We start from the raw sequence: 17,905 nt of genomic DNA, 5'->3' as shown, positions 1-17,905 counted from the left end.
ATCTTCTGCAGATTGTTTCTAATTGATGTGATGTGTGTTCTCTTTTCTTAGAACTTTATTTGTTTTTATCTTGCTGGCAAGGACCAATACAAATTCAACTAGGTTTTAATCAAATATTTTCTTTTTGTAACATTGATGACTGAGTTATGAATGTGTAATTTGATGAAGTGCTCAGAGTCTACTGCAATCATCATCAATGTTTTAACAGATTATTCACTTTCAGATTAAAGTTAGCCATTTGTAAACTTGTTCATATGATTCTTTCAATGGAGCTAAATCATTTTTTGAATGTTTGAGGCAAAGGTGGACTACAGAATTGGCCTAATATATTGGTGGACTGAGGAATTATTGTCTGGGTATTGAATCTCTTGAATATTAGTTCAATCTTTTCGGTATTCAAATGCTTAGTGAGAATATTGATTGCATGTTGATGATGCAGAATATAATGATTTTAGAAAATAGTAGTCCTTGTGAAGCTTTTGTGATGGTGATGACTAACAATGAACATGATGAAAACAAGAATTGAACTATCTCAACAATATTAAAGCATGAAATAAGGAGAATGACTTTAATAAGTCTTATTGCAGGTTTTTTTTTTTGTTGAAAAGTTAGTTGAATGTAGTGGCCTCACTGAGAATTACTAATTGCAGACTTATTCATAAATTATTGCTGGTAAAAACATGTTAGCAAACAGTAATTTTATTTTCCATGGTCTATGATATGCCAATACAGGACTGTAATGTGTTTTTTATTGTGTTCAATTTAATTCTGAATTGTTTGCTTGTTAAAATATATGCCTCAAATATTCAAACAAGATCAAGAAAAATTTCCCCTCACCCTACCAAACATCACATTGTGCACACCCTGTTTAACTCCAGTATCCACCTGTTCCATTTTAAAGTCAATTAGGTTAGCTCTAAAAATCAAGTATTCATCACGTAGTGGCACACTGGTTGAGGTGGTCTTTTGAACTTTGAACCTAGAGTACAGCAAGCTGAGAAACAGCAACACAGAATACAAGAAGGATATGACAACAAACACAAAGCAAAATACCTGCTCATTGGTCTAAACAAGAGGGCCTACAAGACCTAAGAAAGTCTAAAGATAATCCCCATCTACAGAAAATTCCTTTGTTCTCATCATTAAAACTTAGCCCCCAAGCCAAGTGTACAATTTAAAGCCTTTTAAGCTCTGCCCTTTTCAATTGTTTGTAGCCCAAGTAACTACCTTCTCCCAACCAGGCTTACATTGTGGGCTGAATTCCATAATCAATTTCCAACACTCCTTGCAACAGGGAATTCAATGATTTCTCTGTTTGCTGTACTCTGTGTTGCTGTTTTAGCAGCTTGTTTTCAATAAAAGATCTCTCTTGATTATCAACCAAAAAAAAAAACTTGAATGTAAAGAATACTGTCAGAAAAATGGTGGACACCCATCTGCACCAAAATTCAGTCCAAGATGTTTTGGACTATGATAGAAAGAGCTGAAAGACTTTGATGATACTAAGGCGGGTGTTAAAGGACTTGTTGACACTGGATAGTGAAAATCCCTCAAATGTTTGTCACACCAACAAATGAACTCTCAAGTGAGACATCATATTCAGGGTCAACCCACCTCCATATTCCAGTGATAGACCTCAAAGACATCCATGAAGGTGGTGTTCAACGTAAACAAGTTGTTGAGGAAATTTAGCATGTTCCGGAGACATTGGGGCTTTTCCAGATTGTGAATCATGTGATCTCTGAAGATGTCATGTATGATATGATGAAAGGAATTCGCAGATTTCATGAACAACCAACTGAAGTAAAAAGGGAGTATTACTCGCGTGATGCAACAAAGAACGTTGCATACATGAGTAATTTTCATCTTTATAAGGCAAAAGCTGCAAACTGGAGAGATTCTTTGTCTTTTGCCATGGCTCCTGTTGCTCCAATCCTGAGGAGTTTCCATCAGCCTGCAGGTACTCCTGGGCCTTGCGGTTTGATATACATGAACACTTTCTCTTTCTTTAAGCTTCAAGATTGATTTAAAAGTAGCTCTCAAATATGATGATGGATATTAATTCATAAAATGGTTAGCACTTTCATTTTGAGTGAGAAAAAGAAAAAGCTTCCTAAAATTTTTTTTATCAATTTTTTTATCAAGGAACAATAAAGAGTTTAAGATATTAGAAGATAATATATCCAGAATTCAATAAATGAGACAAAACAATTTTTTTTATAAGATTTACTAAACTGTTCATTAATAAAATTTGAGTGATGAATTTTGTAGAGAACAGAAACTTCTATGAAAAATCAGAGAAATAAATTTCCAAAACAGTTTTTTCTTCTCAGAAAATTATCTTTTCTCATCATGAAAAGTTTAGGATGAAAAAAATTAGGATATTGTAACTTCCATTCTGATAACTAGTGTAAAGTTTTAACAGTTTAATCCATAAAAATTTCCCCATCAGATAAAAATATTGTCTTGCAAATTGAGCTCTCCAATTTCAGATAGATGTTTTCTCAAATAACAAGAATTGGCGAGGAAGAGGTAGCCCTCACATAAATGGTAACATTGCAGTTGATGTGTATTTCCTGGTGCTAAGTAAGGTGAATTAAACAACTCCTGAAAAGACGTCCTACTCAAATATTACATATTTGGTAAAAAAATTGATGTGGAATAATTTTCTGTACATCTATCCATTGCATAGATTTGATAAGTTGAATTCTATTTAAACAGACCGCAGTTCAAGCAAGTGAAAGATGTTTTCAAACGCTTTTTAATTAGTAAAGAATACTCATTTCACTGAACTCTTAAGTGAAGACCAATAAAAAGGATGATATTCATTACAAAAGAATAAAGCTTAAACTACGTAAAACCAACAAGATACTGGGAGAATGGGGTAACAATGAATCAAGTTCAATTGAGCAATCACCCTTGATGTCAGTTTGTCAAATGAGCATTTCAGCTGAAAGTTGCTTTTAAGATATAAGTTTAAAAGCAGGGTACAAAGCCTGGAGTAGTTATAAGGTGTAACTAACAATATATGGCTATATAGAATTAATCAAAACAGGTGGTAGAACCATTTTCCAGTCAACGGTATCTTCAAAATAAGAGAAAAAGCATATGATTTTGAAAATTCTAGGAGTGTACCATGAGAATCAAAATTATAATAATTACAAGTATTTATTTGGCATTAATTCTTGCCATAAATTGTTCCTAGAAACATTAGCTAAGCAATTCAACTTGCGTGCTAATGGAGCTTCACTGGTTTCTCACGTAGTAATTTTCACACTCAACATGCAGGGACATTATAATCAGTTATTCAGAGCATGTAAAGATGCTGAGACTTACCCTCTTGGAGTTACTATCCGAGGCACTAGGGCTCAAACCTAATCATCTAATTGAGATGGGCTGTGCTGCAGGACACAACTTTGTCTGTAACTACTATCCAGCATGCCCTGAGCCTAACCGAACAATGGGAGCCAGCAAGCACTCAGATCCCGATTTCTTCACTATTCTTCTACAAGACCAAATTGGAGGCCTTCAACTCCTTTACGAAAATCAGTGGGCTGATATCCCTCCAGTGATTGGTGCTTTAGTTGTTAATCTTGGAGACCTTTTTCAGGCAAGTACAGCTACACATCATAGAAGAAACAATTTATTAAGAAGTGATCATGGAAATGATCACCAATTACTCCCATAAACTGTCATTGTTATGATTGCTGAATTGATGATTAATATGAGTTTAGCGTGTTACATGTCAACCTATATTAGACGAACATGTCACAGAATTTCCACTTGTTGTTTGATTTCCAAGATGTTCTGAGAATTTGAAGAACAGGAAGCTAACAATATCCACTCCAAACCTGTTATAAAATTCTACAATTTCATCTCCTTCTGTCTTTTTCGTGAACAAAAAGGAGTTCAAACTTCCCAATGTTATATATATATATATATGTTACTAACATGAGAGTGGGCAGGAAAATATATTAGCATGTCTGGGATCTACTCTATTATCTATATAATGCAGCTAAGACAAAATCTTATCCAAGTAGAAAATATGTGAATGTTGGCATTGTTTTTGACGCAGCTTATCTCAAATGACAAGTTCAAAAGTGCTATACACAGAGTCCTGGCAAACCAAGTAGGCCCAAGAATTTCAGTGGCATGCTTCTTCAGCACTCATCTGTAGCCAGTGAAGCAGCTTTATGGTCCAATAAAAGAGTTGTTATCTGATGACAATCCTCCTTTATACGGGGAAACTCTGGTGAGGGAATATGCTTTCTCTTATGCCTTGAAAGGACTTGGCAACGCTGCACTTGCTTTCTTCAGACTCTGAATTTTGGATGGAAGGAAACTAAAGTAGGCAGATAAGAAATATATGCATATGACATTAAATTTTTAGAAGTCCTCCAAACCAATCAATCATGCGTTAGTTTGTGTTGTTCCAAGTATTGTGTGTGTGTGTATGATTGCGTTTCTGAAACTTGAGAATGTACCTACAGTTGGGTTGTATATTTTACCACACCAGTGCCTTCTGTTTGGTCCATTTGTTCTTCTTCCACAAGTACTCATTGGAGTGGTTTGGAGCCTACAATTCACTGACGATTTCAGCACATCATCAGATGTGAATTTGTGTGTTCTTTTCCTTAGAATCTGATCTGTATTAAGTATTAACTGGCAGGTGAGGACCAATACAAAAACATCTGTAAGGTTTTAATCAAATATTTACCTTCTCTAACATTGATGACAGAGTTATGAATGTGTAGTTTGAGGAACTAGTCAAAGTCTGCTGCAATCATCATCAATGTTATAATAGATTATTGATTTTCAGGTTAAAGTTGATGCTTGCAATAGAAATTAATCTTTGAGACACAGGTGGACATTTGCTGCCACAAATTAGTGTATATTAGTGGACTAAGGAATTCGCCTAATATATTAGTGGTAATTATTGTCTGCCAACCTTTACCTTCACTCTTCTCCTCATCTACCGCTCAAGAAAAACTTGACCATGAATATAAATCCATCACTCAAATTATAATCTCCGATTGGTGACACTATTGGCATCTGAGATCATTCTGGGTGTTGATTCCCTCGTCAATGTGTTTAATCTGTTTGGATTACATGTTGATGATGCAGAGTATAATGATTTGAGCACTTGTTAATCTTTGTGAAAGATTTTTTGATGGTGATGATAGATCATGAGCGTAATGAAGACAACAATTGAACTATCTCTGCAATTTGTTGGCTCTCACAGCGTGAACAAAGAGAATTACTTCAATAAATCTTATTGCAGTTTATTTATTTATTTATTTTTGTATGTTAGTTAAAATTAAATGTAGTGGCCCGCTAAGATTACTAATGGTAAACTAAAGGTCTGTTTGGGATCCACTTATTTTGTTGAAACTGAAAACTTTTTTGTTGAAAGTACTGCAGATAAAAATAAAAATTACCTGAAATAGTATAGTAAAACTTATGAATAGTATAAAAAAGTACAGTAAAACCCATAAATAATAGTAAAAATATGTTAAATAGTAAAATAAGTTGATTTTTTTAATCTAGAGCCAAAGTCCGTTCAAAAACTATTGCTGCCGATATAGGACTATGATATAATGTGTTATTAATTAGTTATTTTTGTATTCAATTTAATTATGACATGTTTGCTTATTAAAATATATGCCTCAAACACACTTTGTCCAAATTTGAGTTTTGGGGGTGCAAACCTTTTTGATCGGTTTGAGATTTGATTTTTACATATTTAGTGTTAGAGTAACGGCTAAGGGAGAAGTGGATTACGGCAAAGTAATGATAAGAATCAGGAAATTTTTTTTAAATAACTATAAAATCTAAACAATATTATTAGTTAGGCAACGTTTCAAACTAATTTGGATTCTAACAAATCGAGTTTTGTGGACTCGATTTTGGGCTTAGAAATCGAGTACATTGTACTCGATTTCTCCATCGCGGCACCGGCTGAGCTGGATAAAATGTCCACGTAGATTTCAAAATCGAGTGCATTGGAGTCGTTTTAAGAACTCGAGTCTAATAGACTCGATTTGTGTTCAGCCGTCCACGTGTCCCAAACACTCAAACTCCCAGATCACTCACACCAAAACACCCTCAAATAGCTCGCAGATCACACTCAAACTCCCAAAATTCGAAATCACTCAAAACCTTACTCTCAAACACCTTGCTGATCTCACTCTCAAAATCACAAAAATTCATACATCACAAAATCACAGAATCTCAAAATCTCCCTCATCTCTCACTCTCAAACCACAGACGCTCAAACTCACTCAAGCACGAGGCTCTCCCTTAGTTTGTCATTCTCCTTTCAACTCATCGGCGGCTCGGCCTCATCGGTGGCTCGGTCTGTCGTCGTTGGCTCCTCTCGTCGTCGGTCTCTGACCCACCATCTCTGCGAGCCCAGCATCTCTCTCACTCTGTCATTCACCGTCTCTCTCTCACTCTCAGGTAATTGAAGCTCCATGTAGATTAACACTGGCAAAGTAGTAGGACCTATGTTAATGAAATTCATGTTGTACTAGAAATATAAGTAGAATACATGCTTCCATGTCATATGACTTGGCCAATATCCTAAGGAATATTGAACTGCATATCCTTGTTTAGAATTTGACAACAGGAAAACAAAAGTAAATTTACCTCATAATCAATCAGCTAGCTAGTGGATGACCATATATATTTTTGTTGGTAAGTTACTTGCCTAATTAATTGGTGGGTGTTGAAGCCACGAAGTCATCCTCCGCCTTACTATAATGGTCTTAAACCCATAATGGTAAAACCTAATTAAATGACTGAGGAATACAAGGGGTTGAAAATTTAAAAAAGAAACAGAGTACAATAGGGAAATGGACTGAATGATTTTCACTATTTTTTTTTCCTTTAACATTGATTTTCTCCTTTGTGCTGGTGTGGAATCATTTGCATTGCTAGTGTTTGATAGCCAAAACAAACTCATATTCCAGTAAACTAACTTTGAAGAATAGACCATAAGATTTAAACCAAGGAGGAGCTACAAAAGAAGCATCAGCATATATATAAAAGAAGACTGCTAACCTCTGCCGAGAGAATAAAATTGAGACCCATTTGTAATCTCTCTTCTAGAAAAGCAGACGTGCAGCCATTGGAATCAATCTTCCCTCTAAGGCGACACTAAAACAACCAGAAAAATAGGTATATGATTAGTAGTGGATTTTAATGTCATTTAAATAATATATATATATATATATATATATATATATATATATATATATATATATATATATATATATATATTGCAAGAGAATACATATGGCCAACCCTAACTAATCTATGAAGAATCCATAGTCAATCCCAAAATTTTGGAACTAAGACTTTGTTTGTTGTTGTTGTATTGCAAGAGACCTTCCTATTGATCATCAAAAACTAATTCTGCCTATTAATTGAGACTAACATATAGTGCCCTGAAACAATTTATGGTGTCTAATGTTGAAGAACAAAAAGTGCCAACAAAGCAACTTAACTAAACCATAACATGGTTGCATGTCCTAGTTAACCTTTAAATTGATTGTCAACTTGGTAACCATATCATGTTGGAAGGAACCCTAGGTTATTGATGACTACCGGTCATGAGCAAAAAGAGCCAATAATAGTGTATTATGAACCATATCTGTCAAGGGGCATCGGTAGATAACAGACTTTTGCCACTATTTATGCATATGATTATTCAATTGATAGATACAACAGCAAAAACCAAGCATTAGTCCTAAAACTCTAGAGTCAGTTGTAGATCCTCAATAGACTAATTAGAGCCGGCCACATGTATTATTTTTCATCATTCTATCCTTAACCACTAATAGATACTTTGATAAGGAAAAAGAAAAAGAAAAAGAGAGAGATGGATTAAAGAAAACATTGCTTTTGTTATAACACATGCATATACATTAATTAGCTTTCTTTTGCATAGTTTCATCATATCGAAGTAAGCAATCTTTCAAAAATCAATTCAAGTAATTCTAGAACTACATCAAGAGCCTTGTAACACTATTGGCACCTCTTGATGTTTTCAACAAAGACATCCAAGGTTCAAATCCTCCCTCCCCCCACTATTGAATTATCAAAAAATGTAACTCTAGAACTACAACCCTTAGGAAAGTTCACTCTGCCAAGAACTAAACCTCATGAGGCAAATGTCAAGTCCAAATCTTATTCCCTTCCCTTGCGGCCACGCACTCATACAAAGATAAAATAAAACAAACAAAAACCACATGAAAGTAGATACATGTACTAGCAAATGATAGGTAAAGGTTATAAGTAAACAACAAATTCAAATCATACTTGTCTGACTCTTCTTCTAAGCCTGTACTACAATTTTGTGGCTCAGGTATCTATATTTGGTAATCTTTTACACAAGTAAGAATGACAAAAACCACAGATGCATGCAAGCAAACTCCAAAGTAATAAAACACCTAGCAAGTAGTCACATTCTAAGATGGTATAAAATTTGCAAAAGCAGAACTCACCTGTCTAAGAATGTAATCATAGCCAACACTTGTGGTGACGTCTTTTGACATGTAGTTGTACATAAAGTCTGATGCTAGAGAAACCTAAATAGAAGAAAACAATGTAAATGAGTATCTCTACACATAAGTTTTCCAACAACGCAACTTTCTTACCTTCTCAGAAACTTTCTGAACATAACTGAGTGCAACCATTCCAGTGCTGGCAACCTGCAGCCAAAACATTGCAAAATGCAAGGAGATTAAAGAGTGTTAAAATGCAGGTCCTTAGTCTCAGATGCCTGTCACAACCAGAAACAGTAATATAATTCTCACATATTTATCTAATATTTCCAGTGCAGATTCTTGTGTAGCAATATGAGAAAAACAAAAGCAAGAAATTTTCCATAAAACATTAACATTACCATCCAAAATTAACACAGCTCTAAAAAGAATACAAATCGGATATTTTTTCAGATACAGGTTATTTTTGTAATCCAATAAGTAGGATTTCCCAAACCCTAAACCATTTAGAATAAGGGTTTCCCTAGTCAACTAGAATTAGGGTTCATCATCAAGCCCAGAAACCAGTTGGTTTTTGGTATAAGCAGAGTTTGAATTCCAGATCTTTTATGCAACTACAAGAGACGTTACTAGTTGAGCTATTTCCAACCAACCCTAGGTGTTGACTTCTAGAGGTTTTGTTCTCTATTGCTTGGTGCTGACTCAAACAAGTCAATGCTGACTTCTAGGTTTTCTATCCTTTATTTTTCAGCTTTTCATTTTTATTGTTGCATTTTTTTTTGGTTTTGTCCTGTGTCACTTACTCATTGCATTATAGAATTTTAAAAAAAAAATTGTTATCCTCTTTAGATCACATACTGTGATCCTACTAAATTGTATGGTAGCATCTGTGCCATCCTTATTTGTGGTACATTGGCACTACTAAATTGTATGGTAGCATCTGTACTATCCTTATTTGTGGTACATTGGATAATGCCTAAGACAGTTGCGGAGGTGCTTACATGCTAGGAAAGGAAGTTTTGTTGTGATGATAGCTGCAAGGTTTAGAGTTCAGTCCCCTTTTCTATTATGTAGACATTTTGGTGATACTGTAATAATCAAAACTTTAACAATATTGAGCTTAATTGAAACCACTTAAGTCTTTATCTTAAGATCCTTGTTACCTTGTATAATTGGGCAAATGTTTTGACACTGTATTATTAAATAATAATAAAAATGCAAAAAGCACACTTTCTAAATCTGACAGGACAAGTGTTCTAGACAGCCTTCATTGTAACTCTTCCTTGGACTTCTTTCTTTTTTAAATCTTAGATTGTAACATCTAGGAGAAATCTGCATATACCCCCTGCTATTCTCCTTAAATAAAATTTGTGTTACTAATAAAAAAAAAAGCTGGGTGTTTCTCAATGGTAGTAACTATAGTCCAGTGCAGTTACTGCAATATAACAACTTCATTTTGATGGATATATTAATGGATTAGAACAACATTGAATATTCAGGTTGTTAAATAAAAGATCAGAGAGAGAAGGACTAACCATTAATGGATTAGATCCTCATATTTTGCCAAAATAACCTGTAGACTCAGTAGACAATTTGTTTCATGCCTTTTGTTTTGGATGCATCCATAGAAGTATGTGGTCTTGATAGGCAAGTAGACTTAAGCTAAATAGTTTTTTTGTTGTGCATCTTCTTAGTATACCTTTGTTGCCTTTTGTAGTTGTTTCTTATAATCAAGAGGAGCTTAAAGAGATGCAGTGCTCTAACAAAGAACCAGACATTATTTAATTTGTTCAAGGTGAGTTCTTGAATTTATTATTTTGGTACCATTCGTGGTCCGTTGTCCTTTTCTTCTTCTTCTTTTTTTTTTTGGTCGAGACTGGTATGTACTCTATTGCAATGATGTTAATCATCATCACATAGAATTATTTCTTATGTTTTAATTGTGGTCGTGGTCAGCATGAATTAAGTACTCTATTTTTGCTAAGCATGAATTAAGTATTCTATTAATAACAAAATAGGTGCTCTTTATGACTCCCTTAGGATAAGGACACAGAATAGGGTGGAGCATATGATGAGGGTAGAGGTCATGGGTACTAGATGCCCCAGGTGTCTGCTTAACTTATAATTTATAAAGAGTTTGGCCCATCTTTTCTTGGTTATCTTTGTAAGTTACCAATGGGCTCTAGGGCCTCTAACTCAACTAGCTCCTCCTCCCATTATAAGTTCTAGGTGGAGGGAGTGGTCATGGTTTCAACACCCATTGATGCATGTGTAACTTACTCGTTAAAAGAAATCTTTGAAAGTTATCCTAAGAATTTAGATGATTATGATTATGTGCTTGGACTAACTGTAAACCCAGAAGTCTCTGGTTCGACTCCTAACTGAGGCATTTCATGATTTACCTAATGCCTCCTTAGTGGGGGTGTGCAGGCATTTGGGCTTTGCTCCTTAGGGGCGGTCCCATTGACCCATGCCTTGAGGGGTTTCCTAGTAAAAAATGTCTATATATATATATATATATATATATATATATTATCTCATTATCAAATATTGATGAAAACCACTTTAAGACAAAAAAGTTTAGTGAAATCTTAAGAGTTGGAATCCAGGGATTCTTCTTGACGGATTTGTATTCTTTTAAGATATGTTTATTCCTATGGACCATGGCTTTGGGGAGAATCTTGACCTCTAATGATTGGCGTTGCATTTCTAAGAAAGATGGGGAGACAATTGATCATTTACCGTTACATTGACCTCTAGCTAGGGAGTTGTGGAATATGGAATTTTCATTAATTGGGGTTTCTTGGGTTATGCCAAGAGGCATAGTGAAACTCTGGGCAGGAAAATTTAACAAATGTAAATTTGCGGTGATTTGGAGTATGATTCCTCATTGCCTTATGTGGGGTATTTGGTGGAGATGAATGCTCACACTTTTTAAGGAAGTGAGAGATCAATCCATGATTTGAAGCTTTTTTTCCTCCCGACTTTGCTTGAGTGGGCTAATTTTTTTTTTTTAAATTCTTTGGCTGATTTGCTTGATAGTTGTACTTTCAATACTCTTTAGTTTTGATGGTTTGCTGGTTCCTTAGCAGACTAACTGTGTGCTTCGGTCTCATGTATTTTTGTTTCCTCTAATTTGCAATGAAGTTTTATTACTTATCAAATATATAAGAAAAGGAGGAGAACAATATGGTGAGCCAATTCTCCTCATGTCGGGTTTTTTATGTGGGTCATAGTGAAGGGAAAAAAACTCTTTAACAATTGACAATTTGTGGAAAAGGGGCATTATTATTCCAGATTGATGTAGCATGTGCAAATCTGACAAGGAAACTATAGGCCATCTAGTCCTACATTGTAAAGTGGCCAGAGAGTTTTGCGATTTTCTATTGAGCCTTGTAGGTATGAGTTGGATGAGGCCTAGCTGAGTGGCGGATCTATTAATCAGCTGGACCGGTCTATGTGCTAAAAAGGAACATTCAAAATTTGGGTAGCTATTCTGTCTTGTTTGATGTAGACTATTTGGAGAGACGAATTTTTGCATTTTTGAAGACCGAATGCTTGGTAATCCTGCTCAGGTCACAAATGGTGGGCATTGGGCAATATATTTGAGTAGGAACAGCCCACTTCTCAGTCCCTTGCCTTTGATTCTGATCTTTTGTCTTTTTTTTTTGTTATAGTTTGTATCTTGGCTGACCTGCTTGGTTTCTTCTTTCTTTTTCTGTAAGTGTCCCATAGTCGAGTTCACGTGGAACTCAAGTTTCTGAGTTTCGAGTTGCAACAGTGAAATCGAGTTTAAAAACCTTGAGATGTTAGTTTGCTAATTAGTTTGAAAACAATGTTAACTAACATATATGTTTGAAAATTATCTTCATATGCCAATTTTCTCCTTGCAATGTCACCCGAACTTATCTAGTAGTTTTAAGTTGATGTCTTCTATTTAGCTAGTTTTTCTATTCACTTGATTCTATCTTATTGACATAAATATTATCTTTTATGGAGCTTTTGTGCATAATGGTATTTGGAGAATTGTGCAATAAATTAGGCTGTACATTGAGATCCTTGCCAATTTATCTTGAACATGGGCTTATATTACTCTTGACTCCCTAAAATTTGTGTAGTATGGCTGCCGTTGCTGAGGTGGATGATGAGTTCGGTCCTGGTCCCAGGGTTCCTTCGGTGTTAAGGTTTCTAACAGAACATCGATCATCTGCTGTTTGGGAAGGCCAGGTAAAATTAAAATCGACGACCTGAGTAGATTTCTATATTCTTTTCTTATCCTTTTACATTATGTTGCTTTGGTCCCTTTGAATGCATAGTAATGCTCTTGCAAAATGGTCTCTAAATAATTATCTACCTCTTATCATTTTCGTTTTAGGCTATACTCCTGATTTTGTTGATGTAATTCTTCTTGAGCATAACCTTAATCTTGATATATAGCTTTTGTATTTTTGGTTTTTGTATAAAAAAATAAAAAGACTACAAACGCTTCGTTAAATAAGTTGTCATAAACTCATGGAAATTCCAATTGAAGAACTTATAGTCTATTTTCCCAACAATAGCTACAATCATTTATACAAAGGTTATGGCACATTACATCTCATCACCATGGTTCTATCATGTGTAGGATCCGGGGGTATTGAAATGTCGTGGTCGTAATGAGGAGTTTCGAAAACGAAGCTCGATGGTGGATGATCGCGTCCTCGACATTGTCAAGAGAATTGGATTAGAGGGGCTGTATAGGATCCCATTTAGAGAGCTTGATCATAATTTGATAACGGCCTTTGTTGAGAGATGGCGGCCTAAAACCCACACCTTCCACCTTCCACATGGTGAGATGACGATCACATTACAAGACGTGGAGGTTTTGTTGGGGATTCCAATCGATGGTAAGGCAATTGTTGGAACTTGTGCCTTGAGGTGGGCTGTCGAATGTCAGGAAATGCTTGGAATTGTTACTAATTCCGTGGTGCTTAAAGGACAGAGGATCCAAATCAAGAAACTACTTGAAAAAATTGACCAAGGGTTGCCCGATGGTGCAGAAGAGGTTATTGTGCATCAGTATGCACGGTGTTATATTCTAGCACTCCTAGGGGACACAATTTTCGCTGTCTGGCGATAGGGTGCATACGATGTGGTTGCAGATGTTGAGGGACCTTCACAATCCACCTCGGTACAGTTGGGGGAGTGCTTGCCTTGCATGGTTGTACAGAGAGTTATGCAGAGCAACCGACAAAAACGCTAGTCAGATTGGTGGGGCCTTAATACTCGTTCAATATTGGGCATGGTCCTGATTCCCTTTTTTTTGCCCAAGGATAGACCTCCCACCAGATGGTGCATATGGCCCACCATTACCATCTTCGCCATTGTCTATTAAGTAAGTCTCTTCCTTGATCGATTCTCTCTATTTTTTTTGGATCCATCATTTTAAACGATATGACACATTGAACTTAGCATTATTCAACATACATATCCTTTTTCTTTTTTATTACATTGCATATTTGGTAGATATTGATTTCCTCTTTCTTCATTGTAGGTTGGTTTGGGTCGTGAGCACGAAGAATAGCCCTGCCGAAATCTGTTTGGTTCGGTACCGTCAGCTTCTAAATTCTATGTATCCCAACTAGGTATCCAAATTGTGTTTCTTGTAATGTTATCTTAGTGTATACTGTTATAACTGTAAAATATGTCAATTCAAAATAATGGAACATTGCATAATGTGCTACGCTTTTTTTTTTACTACAACAGGTGGTGTGGCAACCATATGAAGCCGAATTAGGCCACCTGCCTGCGTTCTGTGTAGCAGGACGGGACATGTGGACGGCGAGGGTGCTGCTTGTATGTTTCTGGCTAGTAGAGAAACATACACTGGATCGTGTTCTTCGTCAGTGTGGGATGGTGCAAGAAATTCCCGAAGATGTTGATACTGACGATGCCCTTCATAAGATAGACTTGAGGGGGAAGATTGAAGTGGATTGGAGGGTCAAACATTTTAGCCACATCCAAGTATGGAATACGAGAGCACATAAACTATGTCATGGAGCACGACTAGAGGGTGCTATGTCGAGTGTTCATCCATACTTCGGCTGGTATGGTAAAGTCACATGGAGGTTTATCGACCACACTAGCGCCTCTCTTCTTATTATGGTAATCGCTTTGACCTTTCTTTTCAAATTTTGTTGCGTATTACCATTTTGCGTTAGGTGTACTAATTGTATTACAAAAATTGCAGGTCGCCATGTACAAGCAGATGTTGATGCGTTATGTAGTAGATAGTCCTGAGCACAAGCTGATTACAGCTATGCTGAAGGAAATGGATCGCCTTCACCGTCTAGCTGCCCATCTTCCCTTGGAAGATGCGGATACAACAAATCCAGAATTGCCAGAACATAATGGACGACCAAGCACGAGCTCAACTCCTGCCAGCCATAGCCATGGCCAATGTGTTGCACCCCATCAAGGCCAAAATCAACCCCCTCCACCCCCACATGCTTATCCTGCCCCAGAGTTCCCTCCACCCCCACATGCATCACCTGCCCCAGAGTTCCCTCCACCCCTACATGCATCTCCTTCCCCAGAGATCCCTTCTCGTACTACTCCCGCATTTCCTGACCTACAGATCCCTATACCCACTGCACATGCATCTTCTCACCCCGAGATCCCTTCACCCACCCTATGTACATTTTCTGACCCCGCTCATCTATCCCTTACTCCACCATCCTTTGATCTCGGCATTGATTTCAATGACACCCCTCAGGTCATGCACACTCAATCTCCCTCGTACAGCATTGGTCATATACACCATGTACCACCCCATAGTGACTCCATGTCATTCATGCCCACTCCTGGATTGCATACAGCTCCTATGACTATGAGCCTCACTCACATTTCGTCCGCTACACCATCCTCCCCCGCAGTTGTAGTATTTTCAATTGTTGGGAGTCAAGCAAATCAACCAGCTGTGCATGTCGAGAATGAGCAAGTTGATGAGCTACAGTCACCCCCACAAGGTCGGCCTAAACGCACAAGAAAAGCACCTCCTTGTGGGACAGGTGGTCACAAAGCAGGACACAAGGCTGGCCCCACGGTATGCATTGGTCATTTACTAGCTTTGAATACTTTCGTGATTGCTGTTATAGTTGGTAGCAAAATTCATTTGATCCATTGTTTCTTTGTAACTTCGTCTTTGCAGCAACGCAAGGAGCCTGACCAAGGAGATGCGGTACCCCCTCCCCCACATACCAGACATTATACAAGACAGCATAAGCGTCAAGTGCCATAAGGTTAGCACCCCATCTGCCTACAAATGGTGTTCAACTCAGCATGTATATTTTGCCCAACTCAGCACCCCTTGCAAGATTTGTAAGGCTTATCAATATGCTTGAGGGTTTATGTTATCTCTTTTTATATGTTTATGCTACACTAGTCCTGAATATTTTTTTTTGAAATTATCTTACGGTTGAGACCATGGAAAGCATCTCTACGTTTATATTATAAATAGTTTTTCACTTTATTTGTCTGCAATAGAATGAAATAAATAAATCTATGTATCTAACTTATCAAACGAAATAAAGTAGCTTAAAGGCTATAAGTCCAATTCTCTAGTCCATTAGTATGTATTCCAACCCTGATACTGCATTGTAGAATCTTTTTATTGCTTTTTAAATGTAAGATGACTAAGTAATCAAATTTGCTGTTTAAGTAATCATGGTACCTGTGTTATTTGATGAGTTTCTGATGCAGTTTGGGACCGTTGACTGCACTGTGTTTGGTTCCTGAGAGAATGGAGGACAATAAAGTAATGTCTAGAGTCAAGAGGTCATTGGTTTTGTTCTCAAAAGCTGAGAATAAGCCAAATGATTGTTTTGAGCTCACTTTATCGAAATTTGAGGATAAAAGTGCTATTTTCATTTCTGTTTGACATCAGGATTCTGAATTTCTTTCTTGTTCATTTCCCCATTATTCGTCTCTCGCTGTTGGTCATTCTTTTTTCTTCTTCTTTTTTCACCTCAAGATTCTGAATTTACTTTTTGTTTATTTCCTCATTGTTCCTCTCTCTCTCTCTGTTTGACAAGTTGTTATTTTATCTATCTTTCCAGTCGTACCAAATTCTTTCAGTTTGGCCTATGAATGAAAATGAGTGTTGCGTGTAATGCTTTATGTCAAATTTGATTCTAAGAAGTAATAGAAAGCAACCTTTATTGTATTTGGCTCACTTGACTTATAGAGCATTGGTTCCCTCGGGTCATGCACAACATATCTAATACTTTCAGTCTCTCACATCTTTTTTTCCCTGCATCTTCTTCCAACCAACACAGACCTGAGCTTTTGTTTATAGCACATTACAGTACTTATCAAATGGCACTTTCTTATGAACTTGATTTTGCAATATTCATGAGCACAAAATTGTTTTTCTTTATCTTTTTTGGGACTGAATGGCATCTACATTCTTGATTTAGTTTAGAATCAATTTCAGCGGCTCTCTTTGAGTTATTGAGTTGTTCTACCCTCAGTTTGGGTCTTGGAAGGATGGGGGAGAGGAAAAGAAAGGTGACTGGAGTGGAGATTGTTTCTTAGTATTTTGCAGGCTCTCCTTCCTTTGATATCCAAATGGAGGTTTCATAATTCATGAGAAACTTTTCATTAATAATATATCTCTTGTTGAGATGCTGTAATTTTCCTGTTTACTCTTGCGAAGTGGCTTATTTATTTATGAAATATGAAAAAGGATCCACACAAAGAAAGTAATTATGATTTGGTGGCTTGGCTGTCTTGTTTGGCACATTCACATTTATAGTATTGCTATTTTTTATTTTCTGCAGGGTCATTCCAAGTAGACATTCTCGGCCAGCAGCGTATAGGCTTTATCTTGAACTCCTTAAGAGACACGCTTTTACACTTAAATATCTGATAAATGGACCAAATTATCATAAGTAAGTTATATTTATTAACTTATTTATATATTTATATTCTACTTGGTTCACATTGTCAATATAATTAAGCTGTTTTCTGTTGCCATCTAACTTATAGAATTACTGTTCACTACAAAAAAACTGGCCTACTGCGGCGGGCCAAAACCGCCGCTAAAACCCCAAAAACCGCCGCTATAGGTCCATTTCACCTATTGCGGCAGGGGCTATTGCGGCGGTTCTACCCGCCAGGCTTGTCGCGACGCAATATCTCTATTGCGGTGGTACAAAAACCCGCCGCTGTAGATACGCTTTTTAGCGGCGGTTTTAGTCTATTGCGGCGGGCATAAAACCGCCGCTATAGGTCCACGTTTAATAGATAAAATGTGGACCTATTGCGGCGCTTTTTGACCGCCGCTATAGGTTTTTTTTTTTTTTTTTCCAGCGGGCTTTGAAACTACTGTTTACATCAAATATAAGTGACAACCTGTT

At 36.7% G+C, this 17,905-nt stretch overlaps 1 long non-coding RNA gene and 1 pseudogene across 1 annotated transcript; one reads left to right on the top strand and one right to left on the bottom strand.

The window, feature by feature from the left end:
- Positions 1–566: 566 nt before the first annotated feature.
- LOC142628225 (deacetoxyvindoline 4-hydroxylase-like) lies at positions 567–4,773 on the top strand (annotated as a pseudogene).
- Positions 4,774–7,062: 2,289 nt separating this feature from the next.
- On the bottom strand, positions 7,063–8,718 carry LOC142627285 (uncharacterized). The gene is made up of 3 exons (XR_012842798.1): positions 8,661–8,718; positions 8,508–8,591; positions 7,063–7,158 (listed from the first exon to the last, which is right to left on the bottom strand). It is a non-coding gene; the product is annotated as an uncharacterized LOC142627285 (long non-coding RNA).
- Positions 8,719–17,905: the final 9,187 nt, after the last annotated feature.

This window comes from Castanea sativa, chromosome 3, assembly GCF_040712315.1.
Source record: "Castanea sativa cultivar Marrone di Chiusa Pesio chromosome 3, ASM4071231v1".
In the NCBI taxonomy this organism is placed as follows: Eukaryota; Viridiplantae; Streptophyta; class Magnoliopsida; order Fagales; family Fagaceae; genus Castanea; species Castanea sativa.
This window is presented reverse-complemented; position numbering and strand designations above follow the sequence as displayed.